Source organism: Castor canadensis, chromosome 4 (assembly GCF_047511655.1).
Source record: "Castor canadensis chromosome 4, mCasCan1.hap1v2, whole genome shotgun sequence".
Lineage (NCBI taxonomy): Eukaryota > Metazoa > Chordata > Mammalia > Rodentia > Castoridae > Castor > Castor canadensis.
Window position 1 is genome coordinate 175632308 of NC_133389.1, and position 17137 is coordinate 175649444.

The 17137-nt window shown below is 40.6% G+C and overlaps 1 protein-coding gene across 3 annotated transcripts in view; it reads right to left on the reverse strand.

Moving 5' to 3' along the window:
* Positions 1-17137, reverse strand: part of Pid1 (phosphotyrosine interaction domain containing 1) — a 220859-nt gene that overhangs the window by 65519 nt on the left and 138203 nt on the right. The gene's annotated exons all lie outside the window — the stretch shown is intronic.

The window sequence follows — 17137 nt, forward strand, 5'->3', positions numbered from 1 at the left end:
TGGTGCAGGAGCACACAGAAGGCAAAAAAATCCCCATCTTCTCTATTGTTCCATGTTTCCTATCACAGATGGGAATGCTGAGCTTTGAATGCACTGAAGAGCAGACAAGAGCTAAATCAGGGGCCAGAGCATGTTAACTTGGGCCATCATTGCTAACAAGGCTGTCTTGGGTTGTATTTGCAGTTGTGAGGGCAACAACACACCTTTAATTAGATGTTGCTAGGTTTCTTTCTTTTGCAATTATCTCCACCCAAAGTCAGATATGATAAGAACCCTGCAGCGTGTTGGTCTAAAATAATTCACTTAGTTGACAATGTCAAATACAGTTCTTCTGAAAATAAAAGTGCACATTAAAGAGTGACGCGTAATTAGGAAGAGTTTCCAAATAATGGCTTCCATCTTCCTTAGCTTTTTCCCTTGTAAGTAACATTGATAAATTCCTCTTTCTTTTCTATTTTCTCTTAATTTTGAAATGTAAAGGATTTGCACTGAAAGCACAATAGTCTGATTCTACAGAAAAGAAAAGCAAAAAGAAGTCCTTCAAAGATTTTTCCCTCAAAAAAAAAAAAACAAAACAAAAAACTTTGTTGTAAGTTGCATGGGACATAAGGTTAGCCTGAATGGTCCTGAGAAACAAGGTGGAAATTCTGTGAAGTCAAACTCTTCTTACACTGCCTGGGCTTCTTGGGTCTCTTACACATGCATTGAGTTTTGGCCTAGCAAAAGTTTTGCTCACAGCAAAACCATCATTGAACCACTGAAGCATGAGTCTAGGTGGTCTAACAGTCAGGGAGTATTCCTACTGGGAGGTATTCGTTATTCTTAGAGGCTAACAGCTAGCAACAGTTAGACCATGTGCAAAACCTTGGGGGTCTAGCCTTAGCACAAAACTTCCACAGCAAAGAATCTTGGACAATTGCTTCTCCCTTTGGCCCATTTCCTCCTTGTGAAATGAGAGTGGTAGACAATCTTACCTTTTAAATTTGTTTCACCAATGAGTGACTATGGAAAAAATCAAAAGACAAACAGAAGGGAAAAGAATGCCATAGTTAAATAAATTTGGGAAATCTTATAAAGAGGAGCAGTCTCTTTATGACAGAACTTCTCAGAAGTTTAAAATAAGCCATTTGTCCAATGTATACATATCAAAAGCAAATTCTTAAGTAGTTTCTACTTCTAAAGTAAGTACCCCTCTATGTCCATAATTTTCTATTTGTCTCAGAAGAAACATACTCATTTTGATTCAAAAAAATAGTGGATACTCTTTTCTGGGATTGGAGAAGAAGAAATTGGTATAATATTAAATCCCAGCAAACATTTATTATTCATTTACATGCAAAGCCTACAATTTTGTCTATAGGCAAAATAGTTTAATGGTCAAAAAGAAAATAGCCATATTTGTGTGAGAGTTCTATTTAACACACTTAGGCAGACATTCATTTAGAGGTTGGAGCTAAAAAAAATCATGGATTTATCTCTTTTGCTTTAGAAAAACTGTGATTAATTAGAATAAGGGAAGAAAATCATAATGTCAGCCTTTGTTAATTTGTTCCTTTCTACTCTCCTTCTACTTAAGGAAGGGGCATGCCAAATGAAGTCCCTTTATGAAACTATCTACTCCTGGAGCTACCTCCTGGATCACACAGCTCTTCCCCTTCCTCAGCCCAAATCACGTGCCTCTCGCCAGCTCTGCTACTTCATACCTTCTGAGACAACCTCTGGCCCTTGAAGTACACCAAAGATTTCACGTTCAAAGCAAACGAGGAGTTAATATTGTCTTTGGCAGCACAGAGAAAATTTCTCTCACCAAATTCATGCTTTTCTCCCCCAATTTTCTTTACTCCTTTTCCCAAATGAATCTCCATCATCTTTCTGGCTTTCTGTTCCACCACATTTCTCTGATTCTAAAGGGATGCTAAGGACTTTCTCTTCCTTCTGCCAGAGCAAACAACCAGAGGGCTGGGCCACACCCAGTGCCCTGTAGCCTCAGTGGGGAAACTGGCCTGCTCCTGGGAACTTTCAAGAACCAGAATTCTTGTTTCCCAGTAAGGTTTACACCTTTCAACCACTGATACAATTTTTTAAAAGATGAGCCTCAAACTCCCTACCCCAATCACACATGATAGAATCAGTAAGTTAGTAACTAGGGAAGGAAGTTTTAGAAGTTGTGCTTATAAAAGTAAAAATTTTAATATTAATTCAAAGAGATGAAAGAGATGGAGGGGAAGGGAGTAAAAATAATAGAACTAAGTCCTTTTTTTTTCTCCTCTTTCCCACATATTTGGCAGCAGATGTGGTTTTTATTAACCACTTCACACAGACAAATTTTCACCCACTGGCTTTGACACAGACCATTTTGAGGCAGGAAACTCAATACCAGAAGGCAGGACACCAACAGCTTAGCTTATTGCACAAGGTTTCCATAAATTTTGTCTGAACATATATAAAGAAATATGTATAAGAAATTCAGAAAAATAGGAGTGTTTACTTGGTAAGAAACTTGCAGTAAAGATGTCAGTGTAAAATCTAAGTTCCATTTTTGAATGGCACACTGAATGTAACTCTCCGATAGGGAGATAATTTAGCCAAAGAGGAAATGAAATGAGAAGCTCAAAATGTGATCAGGGTTTGAAATTTTAGATTACTCCCTGGAAGACGTACCCCCTGGTCAAGAAAACTTCTCCTTGCTTCAAATATCAAACTGAAAAAAGTAAAATATGATCAGGAGAAAACTCCACAGACTTTGTGCACATCTGAAAGCACAGAATATCCCCCTTTGCTCTTTATGGAAGTCTTTCTTCTTATGATGTAAAGTTGGCACATTCTACCTTTTGCTCTGTGCTGAATGTTTATATCCCTCCAAAATTCGTATGTGAAGAGTGAGACCCTGAGTTCAAGCCCCAATACTGCCAAAATTCATACATGGAAGCCTAATCTTCAATGAGCTGGCAGTAGGGGGTGAGGACTTTCAGAGGCAATTAAGTCATTACGGTGGAGACCTCATGCTGGGATTAGTGCCCCTAGAAGAATAAACACGAGAGAGTTTGCTTCTTCTCTTTCTGTTCTCTGCATGTAGGGGTACAAGAGGTGAGTCATTTGCAATCCAACCAGAGGACCTCACCAGACGTAAGATCTGCCAGTACCTTGATCTTGGACAGCCTGGCCTTCAGAAATGTGAGAAATACATTTCTGTAAATTAAGCCATCCAAATCCATGGAATTTCTTATAGCACCCTAAAGTGACTAAGACACCTTAGTGTATTTTATATTCCAAAGTCAATTTTAATCGGATTGCAGTGGTGTGGTGAACCATGCCTATAATCCCAATACTTGGGAGGCTGAGTCAGGAGGATCAGGAGTTCAAAGTCAGCCTGGCTTACATAGTGAGCCCCTATCTCAAGGAAAAATCTTTTCGTATGTATTCACACTTTAATTCCATGTACTAATTTATAATTTAAATTTACAGTATTTCTAGTAAATAGAATTAGAAAAACTACAAAGGAAGTGATAACTTCCTAAGGATCCCATGCATTCCCCTTCCTTCCAGGACAGAGTACAGGGCTTCTCATGCTTAACAATGGTCCAACTCCTGTACAAAGTAAATAAATAATGCACCATTGCTTTCTTCTTGCCTTTGGCACAGGCAATATTATTTAAATATATACACATCCCAGATTCCCTTATCTGTTAGCAACTACTTCTATGGAAGTTAAATAATTTGCTCTGTATGCTCACTCATAAAGACATAGATCCAAGATCCTTTACTTCCTAGATAGTCCAGTCCACTAAAAGTTCCAGTGCTCAGAAAAAATCTTCCACAGGCCTGCTTCACTGAGCTCTATTGAAGTTGAAGCAGAATTGGGGCTTTTCTACAAGCAAAGACCAGTAAGAAGGGTTCCAAGTCAGAAACCCTTCTCTGTACTTACCTGCTCCTCAGCAAGCCAGAGGCTCAAGGAACACTCTGACATCAAAACATTGGCAACTCAACAGAATTTTGTTCCTTTGTGCACTATCCACTTCTCAACAATACAGTTACTCTGTTGGTACTCAATAAATCCTCCAGTGATCTGTTACCTGAGACATAGTCTGTGTTATGCACAATCCAAGCAGTTGTAAGACTGACTAGCAAGGGCTTCTCTCCACATGGACACTCAATGAGGAAGAAGAAGGGCTCTTGCTCTGGAGCAGACACAGGATTCCTGAACATTGAGGCAAGAAAATATCAGTATCCAGGATCAGGATATGACACAAATGCAAATGGGGAGAGGTTTTGCTCCCAAAAGGGCTTTTATGCATTTCTGTAAGCAACTTTACAAAGTAATGCTGGTTCTACCCAGAGAATGCAAAGGCAAGGCAGGATGTACAGAAACTGAGCTGCATAGCACACCCCTGTGCCCTGGGTGGTCAGCGCAATAATGCAATAACTATCCAACGCTAGCATGTTAGCAGTCACTAACATGACAAATGCTCTGCAACATGTTTACACATGCCATCTCATTTAAATCACAGTGACCCTATGGGGCAGTCCTAATACGGTGTTCATTTTACCATGCAAAGGATGGAGACACAGAGAAGCTAAGAGTCACCCAAGGTCACAAAGATAAAACAGGCTCTGCTTGACTTATGAGGGGGCTACATCCCAATAAGACCATTGTAAATTGAAACTATCCTTAGTTCAAAACGGCACTTTACATATCTAGCCTACCCAAACATTAGAGCTTAACAATACTGTACATCGTAGTGTACCAGTTGTCTACCCTTGTGACTGCATAGATGACTCGGAGTCTTGAGAAAGTATCACATATCACACTATATACTTCTATTCCAGAAAATGACCAAAATTCAAAGTAGGGTATCTACTGAACATATGGCTTTCACAACATCGTAAAGTCAAACCATTGTAAATCAGGGACACTCTGTGATCAATTTAGTACAGAAAAAACTTGCAGACCATCTGATGTCACATACTCTGGGCTTCTGATCACCAGCTTCAATTGTCTTCTTTTAGTCTCAAACCAATGCCCCAAGACCATGAGCAAAGAGTTTGAAAAACCTGTGGTAGGCAGAATATGGTCTCTCAAAGGTGCCCATGTACTACTGTCTGGAACCAAGGAATATGCTATGTTATATTTTAGAGGGAAGTTAATGTAGAAGATGGAATTAAAACTGCTAATCACCTGGCTTTAAAAGAAGATTTTCCTGAATTATATAACTGGGCCCAGTGTATCATAAAAATCCTTCATTGTGGATGACAAAGACTTGACTGGTCATTGCTACCTTTAAAGATGGAAGAACTGGCTGGGCACTGGTGGCTCACGCCTGTAATGCTAAACTACTCAGGAGGCAGAGATCCAGGAGGATCATGGCTTGAAGCCAGCCCCAGTAAACAGTTCCACAAGACCCTGTCTCAAAAAACCCTTCACAAAAATCGGGCTGGTGGAGTAGCTCAAGGTGAAGGTCACAAATTCAAGCCTCAGTACCGCAAAAAAAAAAAAGATGGTGGAACTGGCCACACCAATGGGTCAGGCAGACTCTAGAAGCTGGAAAGAAACAAGGAAATATATCATCCCTTTCTGTGTACTCCAGGAAGGAACTCCACATACCTCTGCTGACATCTGGGTTTTAGTTCTGTGAGAGCCATTATCCAGTTCTGACCTGCAGAACTGGACATAAGTTTGTGTTTTATATGATACAATACAGAACTATTCTATAATAAGTTTAAAAAATAAATCTACAGACTCACTACAAATAAATGAGTAAATGATAAATAAATTTGTTTTCTAAGCTATTAAATCTGAGATAATTTGTAGCAGTAGCACAAAGAAACTAAGAGTCCAACATTTGGTCATTAAAGTCTTGAAGCAAGAAAATGACAAGAGGAAGCACCAGGTGGGCCCATAGGTAAGGAGGAAAGAGAGACCATACAGAGGCATTTCCTCACCTAAACTAGTTCAGAGCTGGCACTTTTTCCTCTGGGAAGAAAAGTCAAACTGACATAAGAAGCCACTCTTTGTCACTTCCAGTGCTGCCTGTAGCAAGGCAGGGAAACATGCCCTTTCATCACAGGATGCAGGATTAGTGCATCTTGGCCCACCCCATGGTCAGCTAGTGGAGTCCACAGGAACAGATCCTCCAGGCCCTGTTATAGATAGCAAATGTCCTGGGAGCCCTCAGCCTGACAATCAGAGAGATTCAAGAGAAGATAAAATCAGGTCCAGAGCAGCTGGGAGACTGATTCCCATCCCCCAGGCAACTCTTAATGAGGGATGCTTCTAGGACATCCTTCCAGGAGGGCAGGGAGGCATGAGAGCCTCATGGTTTCTCACAATTTTAGCAGAAATTGTATCCAGTCTCTCAAAACACAGTGGGGGTTACTCTGTTATTAAATTTCAGACCTTCCAGGCAGGTAGAACATGCCTTGTCTATTGGATATCAAATGTCACCAAAGGTTACTCTTTAGGGCTAGCATTCCTTCTTCTAAATCAGGGATTATACTACCTTTTAAATGATGTTTGCAGGACACTGAGCCTGATGCATTGGTACTTGCTCCAGAGATGATAGATTTCCACTTTTAAAAGTCTCTAGATAAGAGAGAGACTTCCAGTGCCCACCAACAGTACAGCCTCCTACCGGGGTTTAGGTACACCACTACATGACAGACCCCAACCCTCCTTGCAAGGTAAGCTCATGTGACTGGCACTTGTCATTGAGACAAGGAAAGCACTGATGTGGGCCTCTTTTAGTGGAGGCACATGGTTGACACTCTGTCATCCTTTGTCACCAGATACAAATGATCCAGGAGAGGAAGCCAAGGACTCCAGGAGTCTGGGCAGAGCACCAGAGGGCAAGAACCAAGACTGCTCTTGTTAGAGAGGTGCCCTCACTGACAGCCCACACTGGACTTGGCTGTGTCCAAGCAAAAAAGGAAGCAAAAGCTCATGGGGGTTTCAAGCCACTGATTATGGAAAATAGCCTGGACTAACATGCTAGATTTTACATAGGAACTTCTCCAAGACTTTGGCAAGCCATCTCTTCAGTGCCCATCTCTACATCACTAAAGAAAGCAAGATGCCCACGTTGTGGATCAGGCTGGTATTTCCTGTTAAACATTTTACCTCAGTGCACAAGTAACTCATAACTCCACCTTAACTCGTTCACTTATCCTTTCTACAAGAGCCTGCGTTTCTAGAAACAGCAGGTAATATTCCCCCACTACCTGCTCTACAGCAATGCTGGCCTCAATCAACTGAACGACTGAAGGAGATTCAAATTGCCTGCCAGAGTCACTCACTTATTTGGTCCAGCCTGTGTTTCAGACAACAGTTCTGAACTGCCTTTGAACTGCCACTGCGCACACCCCTTTGGGATAGCCATCAATTAGCCTGGCAAAGCAACACTGGGAATGTAAATGCTTTCAAGAGGTCTAATACAACTAAGAAAACTAAAGCTTGACTTAGTGGTAGACTATTGTGGTGTTAAGCTGATTTTGAATAACCAACCAGTTATGTTTTATGTGATATTTTTAAATGCAAGTACACGAGATGCAAATTAGACTGAAATCATACAGCAACAATTAACCTATTGACCATGTAGCTCATTTGAAATTAATCATACACTATCATTTTTCTTTCCCGTTGCCTTACACTCCTACTGCTGCTAATAGCCACAGTGAGCTTCCAACTTATATGAATCCAACATAGGCAGTGCTCACTCAGAAATGCACCGCCTAGATTTTCAGGTTCTTATCCTGTCTGCTTCCTACAAATAAAATAAAGGAGAATTTACCTCTCTGAATTGACTTTCTCTTACCTATAAAATAGTTACAGTATTGGAGCTTAACTCATAAAGCTGAAATGAAATGAAACAATCCACCTGAAGCATGTCACATCCCTCATAAGGAAGGCTCATTGTTATCTGTAACATTACAGATGCATGGTTTTAAGGCTGAATTTCTTCATCTAGAAAAATACAAACACAAGCATCCCTTCACAGAGCCAAATACATCACTCTTGACAGATTTCCCAAACAGTCAGCAGAATTTGTCCTAAGTCATGTAGGAGATTGCCATGACCTGCTCGATGGTTGGTAGTACATGTATTTTTGTGGAACAAAGGGTTTTCTTTAATTGGCTAATAGATTTTTGAAGCATCCTTGCACAAGAGAGTTCACCACATTGTCATATATTATTGCTTCACTTATCTCAGTCTTAGAATAACTGGAAGAAATTTCCATAAGCCAGAGAGATCAGGAGCTTCCTTTAGCCTGGACCCCAATCTGATCTGGGCTCACTTCACTCAGACTAGCATAAGGTGCAAAGGAAGTAACCCCCCCACACACCAGGGGAGATTCAATCAGCAAGAGAGGATTTCCTTCCTTCTGACTGCAGGCAGTTTACCATTAAATACTCAATTCAGGAATGCTAGACTTAATACCCCCACCCCGAGGCCAGAAGGAAACAGTCCATTTGAACATGGATTAGGCAAATCTCCTGAGATCTGAGATATGGAAAGGAAAACATTTAAGTTCCTGTGTAAACATGGGGTGGGGGACAAGGAGTATGTGTGAGCTCAACAGATCTCCTCCTGTTCATGTGCCCTGAATAACTCAACCCATGTGAGGTTGTCACCTGGACTCGCCACATATACAGTACCCAGAACACTTCCAGGAGTGCTGCATGTCGTCATTTTGTATTAGTTCTCGTGAATGTCCACCCATATATATTTACCATCATCTTAGCTGCAGGGAAGGAAATCAAGCCCCAGAGAATGCTGGGGGCCGATGGAGCTGGCACTTGCCTCTAATGAATTCATTCTAAACACATGCTATGTTCCCTAAACACCCAGTGTGGCACAGAGACACAGCAAACATTGTGTTCAGTAAAAGTGCCTCCTTTCAAGGAAAAGACAGTAGTTTCTGGAATCAAAGAAAAGACTTACTTAAGTCCTTAGTGCAATTCCAGATCACTCTGTTGAGGACATGCCTGCCAACATGGCTGCCTTCTCTGGATATTTTGACATAATAATTACCTAAAAGCACTCCCCTTTCTGGGACATTTTATAGCTTTCAATATATTTCATTACCAGCACCACATTTGATTATTATCACTAATATGGTGAAGTAGTTTTAGTCAATAACACAATCTGTTTTGCAGGCCTGGTAAAGAGATTTGCTTAGGATGTAGCCTGGCTCTTTGATCTGTATCTTAGAACAGACAGCAGAATGCAAGAACACCAGGCCAAGGGACTAAGAATCACATGGGTAGCAGCCAGAGATGGGTAAATTTCTATGTTACTTTATTAACTTTTATATTGCTTACATGTTGAAATGAAAAATATTTTGAATATACTAGGCTAAAAATATATTATTAAAATTAATTTCATCTGTTTTTATAACCTCGATATAGTTACTAGATAATTGTAAATTACTTATGTGACTCACATTATATTTCTATAGACTAGAATACCTCAGGGCAAGTCTAGGTTCACCACTTCATATGCATTTCCTATTTAACCATCCTACTAAACCTAGAACATGGAGACCAAATTAGTCCCATCAACAGAAGAGAAAACTGAGGCACAGAGGATAGAAGTACTTTTTCCAAATCCACAGAGCTGGTGAGAGGCAGAGCCCAGATTTGCTCCACACAGATAGCTCATTTAATTTTTAACACCACTCTGTGCACAGTTTGCTTAATTCTGCATAATGTAATCTGCGTAAGTGAGGTATGTAGGAAAGTACCTGAAGAAAGAAAAAGCTTTCTTTTTTAAAGCAAAATAATCTACTACCTACACATAAATTCAAGTTCATATATCAGTACCAAATAATTGGAAAAAGCAAAGTAGCAATTTTTTCTGATGATGGAATATTTCTGGCATAAAATACATAGTCTCATCTTTAAAGAGAGCTATTTAAGATCATAATTCTAACTTAATTTTCGTTGTCCAAAGAATAGATTGAGTACTCCTTTCTGCAAACACAATTACCTTGCGAGAATCCTATCTATGCAATGATATTGATTTCTGGAAAATGTGACTTCAATCTATTCTGGATCCTGAGAACAAAAATCCTGTGGGATGGCTCAGGGCACCCAGGGACCTGGTATATCAAGACACAGAGAATCATCCTACAAGGCAGTGAGCACTAAACTATGAGTTTTCTAACTGCTGCTTGTTAACTCATGTGTTAATTGGCCATTGCTTTGGAACATAATAGCAAGTTCTCTATCTATTCAAGGGCAAACAGCAGCGGAACATTCATTTACAGCCTCAAATAACTCAGAAGTGATGCAATGAAGAATTTTCTTTCTATCCACTATCTTGCTCCCTGGAAAACCACCAAGACAAGGAGATAAGTGGTACAATATGAAATTTACTTAACATAGGGAGACTATATTATGCCTGCTGCCAACAACTGACAACTTGATAAGCTATATATAAATTGAATTTCTGATTAAAACAATAATCTTTTTCAACTTCTCTCCACATCAGTCCATGGTGTCTTCTAAATCCCTTTGTACCTAAGTAATTAAAGGACAATAAGCCAAGACTTACAGGTACTAATAATCCATATTCCTGAAAAATCCCTAGTACTTTCTGGAACAAGATGGTAGACAGATAGGTAGTGGCTCAGTCATTTGCTAGCTGGAAAGGGAGGAGGGAAAAGAAATACAGAGGCTGGGACAGATTTATAGAAATAAAGGGGAAAAGGATGAATAAATGAATAAATAAAGAAATTTCACAAATGAAAAAATTCATTCACAATATATTCAATAACAGGTATCCCACAGTTGCAACAATTAAAGAAAAATGTTTAAAAAGTTCTTTGCATGTATTCTGTCACATGTAAAGATCCAATAACTTGGGAGCTGGGGATGTAGCTCCCAAGAGCAGAAGAGTGTTTGCCTAGCATGAACAAGACCTTGTGTTTGATCCCAGACTGCAAAAAAAAAAAAAAAAAAATCCAATAACTGTTTATTGTTGTTTCTCTAATTATAAGTACCAGTTTGAGAGCAGGAGCTAGGGCACAGACACCTTCCTAATCTCCTCTCCCTTGAAACATAGGCACAAAGTACCTCCTACCATGCTCTGAACTGAACAGGTTGTTTGTAGGAATTACTCTTTTGCACCAGATATTATAACCTGAATGTTGTGCTCCCCATCCATATGTTGAAATCCAGTCAACAATACAATAGTATTAAGAGGTATAGCCTCTGGGAGGTGAGGGTTTCCCTCATGAATGGGATTAGGGTCCTTAATAAAGGAAGCCTAAAGGGGCTTGTTTGTCCTTTCCAAGGTGAGAAGACATGGTAGGTGAGTCCCTTCTATAACTCAGAGAGCAAGCCTTCACCTAACATTGAATCTGCTGGCACCTTCTTCTTGGACTTCTAAACCTCTAAAACTGTAAAAGAAAAATTCTAATGTTTATAAAACACCCAACATATGGTATTTGTGTTAGAGCAGCCCATGGTGACTATAACACAATCTTGATATTCTGAATCTCTGGTAGATTCAGGGAATTAGGGTTTAGTGGATTGACTAGCATCCAAAATGATATATGCAAGTCCTAACCCCAGTTCTTATGAATGTGAACTTATTTGGAAATAAGGCCTTTGCAGATGAAAATAAGTTAAGCTCATTCTGCATTTAGAAGGGCATCTAAATCCACTGACCAGTGTCCTTATAAATAGGAGGAAATTTAAGACCCAGCAACATGCAGGGAAAAAGGCCATCCAGGCATGGAGGGAGAGATAAGAGTCAAGCTGCATAAACCAAGAAGCGCCAGGAACCAGTATGAACAAGAAGAGGAAAAGAGTGTTTCTCCTCCAGAATCCCGCAGGGATCCTGCCACCTGGCCCTGTCAACACCTTCACTCTAGTTTCTGGCTTTCAGAACTGTGAGGGAATAAATCAATGTTGTATTAAGCTACCACGTACGTAGTTCTTATCCCTATGTGTTAGTCAGATTTTCCATTGCTGTGACAAATACCTGAGAAAAACAACTAAAGGGTGGAAATATTTATTTTGGCTCACGGTTTCAGTTCATGGCCAGCTGAATCCCTTGCTTTGGGCCTGAAGTAAGGTAGAATATTATGGTGGGATATTTAGGGCTAGTCTTCCTTGCCTTAGTTAATCTTCTCTGGAAACTCCCTCCCAGACAGACCCAGTGGTATGCTTTACTAATCTTTAGGTGCTTCCAAATCCAATCCAGTTGACAACCAAAATTAACCATCACACTCCAGGAAAGTAACACATAGGAGATTTTTGGAACCAGTGGGCAAGACTTTCTCATCTCTGCATATAAGGATATTCTCCTAGAGTGTATTCTGTTCTTTACCCAGTAGAAATGGAGGCAATGAATTGGTTTGGGTAATGCCGCAAAATGGTCAGCTCAGTGAAACTGCACTAAAGAAAGAGGTGAGATGTACTTCCTTTTACTCTAAATCTGCTCACCAAGAAAATAAGCTGAGATTAATCTGAATATGGTCCATCTTGCTCATATAACATACACTTACATAGTCTCTGAAAACATCCTGCATAAGACGATATAGACAACAGACTTACTCGGGTTTCTCATAGTCAATTGGACAATAGTGCCTTTTTATCTTAACATTTTGAAACAGAAGGAAACAATTTTGCTTTAAAATCTCATCTGATGGAAATAATGAAACACCATATGAATGTTAATGCCTCCTACTCTCAATATGCTCCCTGGCCTGGTAGCACTGACTTCCCCTGGAAGCTCATGAGAAAAGGCAGAATCCCAGGACCCTTGCCAGAGCTACTGAATCAGAGTCTGCATTTTGACAAGAGTCCCAGGTGTCTGGCTGGCACGTGCAAGTTTGAAATGTTCTCCTCCAGAGTATTTACTATTCAAATGTTTCAATGGTCATGAAATTATGTCATCTTAAAACAATAATGACTAGAAACCTATGCAAATCACACACACACACAAACTCTTTGCCTTTCTTGACTCTCTTGACCTTGACAAGAAGAACTGTACCTGGTCTTGAAATTTGAGAGAAAGAGAAAGAGAAAGAGAAGGGGGAGGGGAGGGGACAGATGGAGAGGAGAGGAGAGGAGAGGAGAGGAGAGGAAAAAATGAAAAAGACTTTTGCATGTTTCACTGTTGAATGTGAACTTTTTAAAGTGGGTTAGACTCCTATGTAAGAGTTAGTCCCAGAAATCCAAGGGACTAAAACAGCATTTTTTTTTAAAGTAAATTTTCAGCTGTGGTTTTGTTGTATTATTAACTCAGTTCCCATTTTAACTCAGCTGGGGAGCACAATAACCCCTGCAAGCCCTAAACACATTGCACTGAGTGACATGTGACACCAGTGCGCTATTGAGCAAACAATGACCCACCACTACATAAAGCAGAGGAGACAGAGACGGGGTTATTTCAACATGGCAAGGAAAGGGCTGGAATAGAGGGAGTCCATAGGTATTAAAAGAGTTCATTACTCTTACCTGGAAAGACCAGGAAAATGCTTCTTGAAAAATGTCTCTGTAGAGTCTTAAGAACAATCCACACAAGACTTGGCAAAGAAAACACGAAAGGCAATCTAGACACAAAGAAGAGCACAGGCAAAGGTGCAGAGATATGAAAGAGTCTGGGGTTCTACCAACTGCGAAGTATGAAGTAGGAGTAAGAGGATGGTGGAAATGAAGACGGAGGGGCAGGTAGAGGCCAGACTCTGGGGACAGCTGTGCTGTGAGTGATGGGCAGCTGTAATTCCTGCTGCTGGTGATGGGAAGAAAAAAACAAGACTTGACTTCTCCAAAATATCCCACAAATTAGGCTCAGCAATGAAGCAATGAAGCTGTGCATATTCTTAATATGACATTAGCAAGTCTAGGACACTTCTGTGATAATTAATTTTGATTGTCAACTTAATTGGAGAGACACCTACAAGATTAGTAAAGGTCTGAAGACCAGAATGCCAAAGAATTGCAGTCAGAAAAGACTGCTGATGAAGTTTCAGACAGACACATGAATACCTAAGTTGTTTCCTCAGGATTCCTTTCACTGGGCTCAGCCAACAAGGCAGTTTAGAAGCCACTGCAGTCTTGGTCCAACAGAGCCAGCTACTACTGGAGTTGGCAGAAGACCTTGGTCCACATGGTGCTGGATTTTCAGGCATGAAGAATGTAAGAGTTATGAGATTATGGAGGCATCCTCCCAGAAATAAAAGGAAAGCCTGCATAGCCAGGCATGAGGTAACACACTTAGATTCCCTGCAAGCAGCCCCTTTCAGGCTGATGTGTGAAACTGTGTGAGCGAAATCAAAGATGCAATGGAGATCCCAGGAAGTAAGTGATACCAGGAACATGGAAGATGTGTCAGGCAAAACTGCAGGCAGCAGACAGAGCCAGCCCAAGAAAGAGACCGTGTGAACTACAGTTGACAAGGCCATGGGGGTAGGGCTTCCAAAGCCCTTTGGAACTCACATCATGCCACCATTTGACCAGGATGCTGGACGTGGAGGTACAGGGTTTGTTTTCTACGCTGGGTTTTGGTTTTGCTTTGGTACAGTCCTTTTGTTGCTATTCTCCTGTTCTTCCTCCCTTTTGGAGTGGGAATGTTTACTCTATGCCATTGTGTCTTGGAATACTTTTTTGATATTATGGGGGCTCATAGCTAAGAGCTTGCCTTGAGTCTCAAAAGAGCTTTGAACTTGAACTTTAGAGCAACACTGGACTGTTGAGACTTAGGGAAGGAATTCGTGTGTTTTTGGTTTTGTGCAGGATAGTTACATTCTTTTTAGGTGAAATTATGACCTGTCATTGTATTTATTTGGAGAGTAAGTATGGTTTAAGGAGGTATGTTTGGATGTCAAGTTGACAAGGGACTTGTGATAGTTAATCTTAATTCTCAACTTGATTGGCTTGATACCTAAGGAGATTAGTAAAATCCATCTCTAGATGTGTTTGTGACATCATTAGATCATGAGGTCTGTGACCTAATCAATGATTTAACCCACTGGTGAATTCAAAATGTGAATGGACTATTAGTAGGTAGTAGACCTATGGAAGGTGGTCCCCAGTTGGAAGAAGTGAATTGATGGAGGTGTGGCTCTGAAGATTGTATCTTGGCTCCAGACTCTTCACTTTATTACTTTCTGCTTCCTGGCTGCCATGAGGTGAGGTGGTTTCTTCCACTACACCCTGCTGCCAAGATACTCTGCCTTATCATAGGCTCAGAAACACTGGCCTTGGAATAAACCTCTGAAACTATGAGCTAAAATAAATCTGTCTCCCTTTTGAGTTGTTTGCTCATGTATTTTGTCATAGTGCTGAAAACTAACACACCTTCTAAAAGGCAAAATACCTTCTATAAATTAGATCTGATAATATGAAGGCACAAAATATAGGAAATATTTAGGTTGTATCACTGGTCAATTCAGAGGTCAAAGCGCTAGTAATGAAATACTATGACAGGAAGCTCACCAAGACTTCTGGTCTTGGTGACTGCACAGTGGTAAATGCAATGGATTCAAATCCTTAAAAATAATTTGTTAAAATTATAATGAAAATTATTATGGTAATTTAGCAGCCAAATCACCTATTTGAGGAAATTCTTTGAAGTCTCCAGACAAAGCATGGAGGGCCTTTTGAGGTATATGGGAACTATATGGGAACTCAGAACTTCAGGCTACAGAAACCCCTGAGTTCTAATACAGTGTCCATTTGTGTGTTCACAGAAAGGAGTCAGAAGAACAACATGAAATTTTCCAGGCAATTAAGGAAGGAGAAAAGACCGTGTGTGTCAGCCACATGCTAGCTGGCATGTTAATGAATCCAAGACTGTGGCATAGAATCCCATGCTGGCCAGTCCACAGACAGGAACTGCATCATTGCCTCCCACCCACTGCCTTCCACATGTGTGCTCCCTGTTCCAGAGGTATTGGCAAGAAGAGATGGATGGTTTAAGACTTCTAGCCATATCACCCCTAAATCACCTGGGAGCTCATGAACAGAAAACTCAGGTGGTATCTGTTTTTAATGATTTTTGCCATAACCATATATTAGATTTTTAATTAAAACACATGAATCCAAAGGGAACAGATGCAACACCTGTATTGGACTCCACCATGGAAAGGCTTAGTCTCCTGAGTAAGTGAGGAAAAGCAACTCCAACAGATTTGTATCTGCTGAACAAACAGCAGCTGCATATATCTCATAGCCAGGGCTACAGGCAACAGTGCAGGGCTGACTCAGTCACTGCAGCTGTCCTCCCTATGTTACAAACCACACTTTGTCCCTCCAGCACCCACCTTGTTTTAGGATCTTCCATTTCATCATATAGAACATAGAAAAAAGAAGACTCCAATTAGTTGCCTAGTAACTGGAGAAATCACAGCAGTTCTAGGATCTGCTGGGAGGAACTGCGAGGGTTCACTGACCTGCTGGGTGAGTACCTGGCATTTCACACCACAAGACAACTTCAGACCCAAGTGTTTTTGGAACATGGCAGCACAAAGCAATGGGCTGGCTAAAAAGGCTCAATAATTGTCCCAAGAAGACCCTAGGATTCTATGTGCCCTGTATGCATTTTCCTTGTCCTGTCACAAGTACCAAGGATGTCCAAGAACTTTCTTAAATATAGAGGTGAATCAGGACTCAGCCAGTATGGATTTTGGAATATTCATATATATAATGAGACATGTTGGGGCTGGAACCCAACTTGAAACATGAAATTTGTTTCCTTTACACTGCATGCGCACAGCCTGATGGGTAATGTGATACTCTACTTTAAGTACACCTGGGACCCAACATGTGAGGCCAGATAAGGAATTTTCCACTAATAGCATCACAGTGACATTCAAAAAGTTTCAAACTTTGGAGCATTTTGGATTTAATTAAGGAAGCCCAACCAGAAGTGATAAATTTTGACCAGAAATCTCCAATTAAAATGTTGCATGGTTAAGCTGGATGCCTGTGGCTCACATCTGTAATCCTAGGTATTGGGGAGGCTGAGATTAAGAGAATCGCAATCTGAGGCCATCCTGGGCAAATACTTTGTAAGATTCCTTCTCCAAAATAACCAGAGCAAAATGCATTAGAGGCGTGGCTCAAACAGTAGAGCGCATGCTTTGTAAATGCAAAGCCCTGAGTTCAAAACCCAATCCCACCAAAACAA